The following is a 6,762-nucleotide window of genomic DNA, read 5'->3' as shown; positions in this document are numbered from 1 at the left end:
CACACACACACATACACACACACACACACACACACACACACACACACACATCAACCCTAAGACAAATTTAAGTGCTGTTGTGATTTTGGGAAATACTCAGGATGTCATGAAGAGGGGAGACCAGATAGGCCAGGGGTTAGCCATTGGTGGTGTGCAACAGCAGGGTACTAGTGGAAGAATATAACATGGTCAGAGTTCCCCAGAGAAGAAAAGGGTAAGTTATGTGTGTACCTGCTCCCATCTACACGTGATTGAGGCCATCTGTATGGCCCTAGGAAGAGCACCAAAACACATGATGGAAAGCCAGGAAGCCCACGAATACAGCTGTAGTGTGGCTGCTGGTCACAGCCCTAGGAATCCTGGATGTGGCTCTCTTTTTCATGCATGTCTTACTAGGTGCCCAGCTATAAATTACACTTGCCATCCAATTTTCTGTTTCCTTGGTTATTTTAAGATTTTTCTATGAGGTAAAAGTTGAAGGATTGCTAGAAGCCTTTCCCAGAATCCCAATAGCCAGGGCAAAGTCCAATCCAGCTGACTGAAATCTTCATGACTGGGACCTGGACATCTATTCACTTGGGCATTCTGATCCAAACTTCTTGTTGATGATCACTGTATGCACAGAGAAATTTGCATATGGCCTAAGTTTCTAAAAAGATCTCCAAATCATTGTGTAATGTCCTTGGCATTGAAGGTACACTTTACCTAACATTTTTTCTTAAATTTTTTTTATTATTTAAGTGTATTGTATACACCAAACATATTAATAACATTGAGTATTTTGAGAATCAAATAATACATTTGTTAAACTTTTATATTCATATCCTTTCATACCCTAAAATTATCATTAATGAACATGTAATACTATCCATAACTGAGGATCCTATATCAATGCTGAGTACTAAATTGTTTCAAAATATACAAAATATTCTTTGGGAATTAAGCATAATAAAAGAGCATAAAATATTAAAAATGGATCATTAAGAAATATATTCAAAAGCCCTTATATGAGTCTTTGTATAGTTCTTTTTGTTTCTATTTGGTTGATTTCAGCCCTGAGTTTGATTATTTCCTGCTGTCTACCCTTCTTGGTTGTATTTACTTCTTTTTGTTCTTGAGTTTTCAGGTGTGCTGTCAAGCTGCTAGTGTAAGCTCTCTCTAGTTTCTTTTTGGAGGCACTTAGAACTATGAGTTTTCCTCTTACCACTGCTTTCACTGTGTCCCATAAGTTTTGGTATGATGTGTCTTCATTTCCATTAAATTCTAAAAAGCCTTTAATTTCTTTCTTTATTTCTTCCTTGACCAAGTTATCATTGAGTGAAGCGTTCCTCTATGTGTATGTGTATCTTCAGTTGTTTTTGTTGGAATTTAAGACCAGCCTTAATCCGTGGTGATCTGATAGGGTGCATAGCATTATTTCAATCTTCTTGTATCTGTTGAGGCCTGTTTTGTGACAGATTATATGTTTAGTTTGGAAAAGGTACCATGAGGTCCTGAGAAGAAGGTATATTCTTTTGCTTTAGGATAAAATGTTCTAAAATATCTGTTAGATTCATTTGGTTCATAACTTCTGTTAGTTTCACTGAGTCTCTCTTTAGTTTCTGTTTCTATCATCTGTCCATTGCTGAGAGTGGAATGTTGAAGTCTCCCACTATTATTGTATGTGGTGCAGTGTGTGCTTTGAGCTTTAGTAAAGTGGCTTTTATGAATGTGGGTGCCCATGCATTTGGAGCACAGATGTTCAGAATTGAGAGTTCATCTTGGTAGATTTATCCTTTGACCAGTATGAAGCGTCTTTCCTTATCTTTCTTGATACCTTTTGGTTGAAAGTTGATTTTATTCAATATTAGAATGGCTACTCTAGCTTGTTTCTTGGAACCATTTGCTTGGAAAATTGTTTTCCAACCTTTTACTCGTGGTAGTATCTGTCTTTGTTACTGAGGTGCATTTCCTGTATGCAGCAAAGTGCTGGGTCCTCTTTATGTAGCCAGTCTGTTAGTCTATGTCTTTTTATTGGGGAATTGAGTTCATTTTATGTTAAGAGATATTAAGGAAAAGTGATTGTTACTTCCTGTTATTTTTGTTGTTAGAGGTGTAATTATGTCTGTGCGGCTATCTTCTTTTTGGTTTGTTGAAAGATTACTTTCTTGCTTTTTTCTAGGGTGTAGTTTCTTGCCACAGACCCTCTGGGTCCCTTTGTCTGCATGGAACGGGTCTCTGGGGCAGGTGGGCAAAGCATCGGCGGGTGACAGACGGACCAACATGCAAGATTGTGTAGAATCTGAATGTATTGTGTCAGGTCGAGCATTAAACTTTTTATACCAAAGAAATCATAAGAAACCAGGAAAAATAGAATCCACCAAGTTACAGTGATGCAATATAAAAGGAATGTATACATCAAAAGAAGGTGGGGACCAGGCTGCTGCCACAAAAGAATGGAGCCAGGTGTAAACTAGTCTATTGTTAAACCCACCACCAGGGGTTCTGCACTAGCAGACCTTATCATGAATACTGCAATACCCCAAAACCCTATTTCTTGGGTCTACAGAAGAATATATCAACTTGCTTCTAATGTGAAGCTCGCTATAACTAGCTGTAGAGAAGAAGATCTCTGTCTCTGTGGGATTCCCTTATTGGCTCCGTCTTTTGTAATGCTTAGTTAGTAACTCAATAGGTAACTTCCTTTCTGCATTCCTGCCAGATTTCAAGCTTGCAGGCTTCTGGGAACTTGAAACAATGGGGTGGCTTAACTATAACAGAATTTAATCTTAAAAGGCATTTATAATAAAATATTAAAAGAGAGCTTGTAGATCCATACAACAGACTAACTCAGGAATAGAGTATGAGTATATGGGTAAATGAGAATGCCAAAACTCCAGGAGATGAGCTTCCTTGAAACTCTTTTTCTCATTGAGTGCTTACAGACTTTTTCAGCCTGTCAAGCAGACCCAACCGGAGGGCGTGGCATTTCTCCCTTTCTTTTTTTATTTTTCAGCCGAAGTTCCAGGATGTCCCACCTCGTTGTAGCTACAGACCTCAGGAGCACTCTAAAGATGAGTGGAAACACAACGATTAATGTTCCAAGTGTCCAAATGACTTTTACTAATATCTGAAATTTCTGTCTTTCTAGCTTTAATGTAGCTGTTGATCTAAAGCTGTGGTAAATACCTTTTTAAAGTTTGCATTCTCAGATTTTTAAACCAAGGATCATTTCTTAACTCTAATAGGCAGCAAAACATAAGCATGTCTCTATAACAAAATCTTAACAGTAGATTCCTTATCTAAATTAGGATCTACACAATTAATTAATTGACAAGAATTACAATGAATATGAAAAGACTTGCCAAGATTGGTGATCTTGACTCTTAAAATTATCTAACAATATAGGATACAGGTAAGGTACACAAGCTTTTATAGCTATAAGGAGTTGGCCAGAATGGCCAAAAAAAAAAAATGCTCTCTGACGAAAGCATCTTGTACATTCTCTGTACCAGTCTCTCCGCCTCATGAGTCAGCTTTTTTAGTTGTTTTTATTTTAAGTTGGCCCCAGGTTGGCACTCCTTGCTGCAGCCCATGGCGGAGATAGGAAGTTTCTTCATCTGTTTGCAAGTGGCTGCTCTCCGATTTTTTCCTACTCTGTGCACTCAATACAGCTTTCTGGTCACCAGTGTTAGTGCACTCACAGGTCACAGGTCAGCCTGTCACATTGGAAGCTAGCATGCTCTTGTAGCATTCTGTGGAAAAAACAGAAGCATTACCCCCTTTCCCCCATATTAAATATCTGAACAGGATCATGGTATGTGCCAATAAGTGGATCCTTTTCACCTGACCTAGACATTATTATGTCTAGTTTTTTAAAATAAAAATGTGATTTAAATAATGTGCACGGGGATATAATTTTTCCTCACTGTGTTGGTGTTTTCCATCTGTCATCCTTTGTAGGGCTGAATTTATGGAAAGATATTGTGTAAATTTGGTTTTGTCATGGAATAACTTGTTTTCTCTGCCTATGATAATTGAGCATTTTGCTGGGTATAGCAGCCTGGGCTGGCATTTGTGTTCTCTTAGGGTTTGTATGACATCTGCCCAGGATTTTCTAGCTTTCATAGTCTCTGGTGAGAAGTCTGGTGTAATTCTAATGTCTGCCTTTATATGTTACTTGACCTTTTTCCCATACTGCTTTTAATATTCTTTCTTTGTTTAGTGCATTTGGTGTTTTAATTATTATGTGGCAAGAGGAATTTCTTTTCTGGTCCAGTCTATTTGGAGTTCTGTAGGCTTCCTTTATATTCATGGGCATCTCTTTCTTTAGATTAGGGAAGTTTTCTTCTATAATTTTGTTGAAGATATTTACTTGCCTTTTAAGTTGGGAATCTTCGTGCTCATTTATACCTACTATCCTTAGGTTTGGTCTTCTCATTTTGCCCTTAATTTTCTGGATGTTTTGGGTTGGGGTTTTTTGCTTTTTGTATTTTCTTTGACTGTTGTCAATGGTTTTTTTTTTTGTTTGTTTGTTTGTTTTGGTTTGGTTTTTTTTTTAATGGTATCTTCTGCACTTGAGATTCTCTCTTCTATCTCTTGTATTCTGTTGGTGATGTTGACATCTATGACTCCTGATCTCTTTCCTAGGTTTTCTAACTCCAGGGTTGTCTCTCTTTGTGATTTATATATTGTTTCTATTTCCATTTTTAGATCTTGGATGGTTTTGTTTGTTTCCTTCACCTGTTTGATTGTGATTTCCTGTAATTCTTTAAGGAATTTTTGGGTTTCCTCTTTAGAGACTTTTAGCTGTTTACCTGTGTTCTCCTGTATTTCTTTAAGGGAGTTATTTATGTCCTTCTTAATGTCCTCTATCATCATTATGAGAAATGATTTTTAGATCCGAATCTTGCTTTTCCACTGTGATGGTGTATCCAGGACTTGCTATGGTGGGAGAATTGGGTTCTGGTGATGCCAAGAAACCTTGGTTTCTGTTGCTTATGTTCTTATGCTTGCCTCCTGCCATCTGGTTATCTCTAGTGCTACCTGCCTGGCTATATCTGACTGGAGCCTGTCCTTCCTGTGATCCTGGTTGTGTCAGAACTCCTCAAAGTTCAGTTGTCTTTGGGATCCTATAATTCTGGGATCCTGGGATCCTGAGATCCTGGGTGTGTCAGAGCTCCTGGGAGTCAAGCTGCCTCTGGGACCCTGAGATCCTGGTGTAATCAAGTTCCTAGGAGCCTCTGATCCTGTGATCCTGTGTTCCTGAACATGTTATAGCACCTGGGAGTAGAGCTTCCTCTGGGTGTTGTGGGACTGGCTGTGGAGTTTGTGCCCAAGGTCTGCTTAGGGCACTGGCTAAAAACCAGAAGCAACCTGTGCTAATGGTCGGGTGGACTTCCTGGGTGCCTGGGTCCTGCTGTTTCCAGTTACTTCTGGGACTAACAACTTTTAAAATGTTACCTTCATCTTTCAATATGATTTAAGGTGTCCCCACATTTTCAGGAGATAAGGTGAGTCCAAGGCCAGGCCCTTTCAGTCACTCCTAAATCCTGCAGACACATGTCCCTAACAGGCTTCTTCAGTTCATTAAGCAACAACTTGTTCTATTTTCCACCACAGTAGAATTTTATTTAATTTTGTTTTCTGAAAAAGCTCCCCCACACACACTTGTTCCATGATATCAACCAGAACTAACACCATAAAGTCCCATTGACCTTAGTATTTCCCAGTGTCCAGCAGAGGGAAGCACAGGAACAAAGGAACATATTTTTCTTCACAGATCCAGGGAGGCTGCTGGTGTGGCTGAGATGGTGCAGATCCAGACAAGACTAGAGGCCTTAACACAAAAACAGATTAGGAACAAAACCTCAGTATGGTGGTATGAGTTTGTAATCTCAGTATGGTGGTATGAGTTTGTAATCTCAGTACCTAGGAAGTAGAAACAGGAGAATCAGAAGATCAAGGCCAGCTATGGATGAAACCCTGCCTTAAAACAAAAATTAGAAACCAGTATCATCAAGTGGGTTCCCTGATTTCTCGGGAATATGTAGAAGTAGGGAAAGGTGAGAAGATGTGTTTCACAAACATCAGTGACTCAACTCCCACGAGTTTCTAATTTCAAATCTTGGCATTTTATTTTACTGTGGAGAAAAATACATTTTGGCAAACGTCCAATAAATGATGGATACTGTGGAGAGATGGAGTTGATTTAGCACAGAAATTTTTCTCCCAAACATATTTAAAAGTAGTGAGCTCTCCGAGTCTAGAGGTGGATGGCAGATGGCTTGGCCACTTGGTAGGAGCATTGGGAACCTACTTTAAGCATCAGAAAGAGAACTACTCACAATTTAACTTCACTTGCAGACTTGAGAACACAGAATTTCTGAGCCACTATCTGAGGGAAGTTGTAGATATGTTCTAAACTCCCCAGACAGCAGCTGTGGAGCTGAGCATTGCTCTAAAATTTCCAGCCCTTTCTGAGGGTCTCAGACCAAAGCTTAGCCCTGCCTGAAGATGCCATTTGCTGTGCATGCCTTTGGGAAGCTCAAGGTGGACGGAGGTTAGAGTGCCACGGGAAAGAGCTTATGTAAGATGTTGTTGTTTGAGATCATATGTAATCTGATAGTTGAGTCTGGAACCAATTATAAGAGCTTGAACTAAGGCTATGTATGGCTTGGGTTGCCATCAGACTCCTGGGAGCTCTGTGGAGCAGGCAGAGCACCTTGTCATCTCATGATTAGGCCACTGGACCACACATGGATGGATGTGGTAACAAGGCCT

This window comes from Mus musculus, chromosome 8 (genome assembly GCF_000001635.26).
Source record: "Mus musculus strain C57BL/6J chromosome 8, GRCm38.p6 C57BL/6J".
Lineage (NCBI taxonomy): Eukaryota > Metazoa > Chordata > Mammalia > Rodentia > Muridae > Mus > Mus musculus.
The sequence above is the reverse complement of the archived record's forward strand: the minus strand, read 5'-3'. Positions refer to the sequence as shown.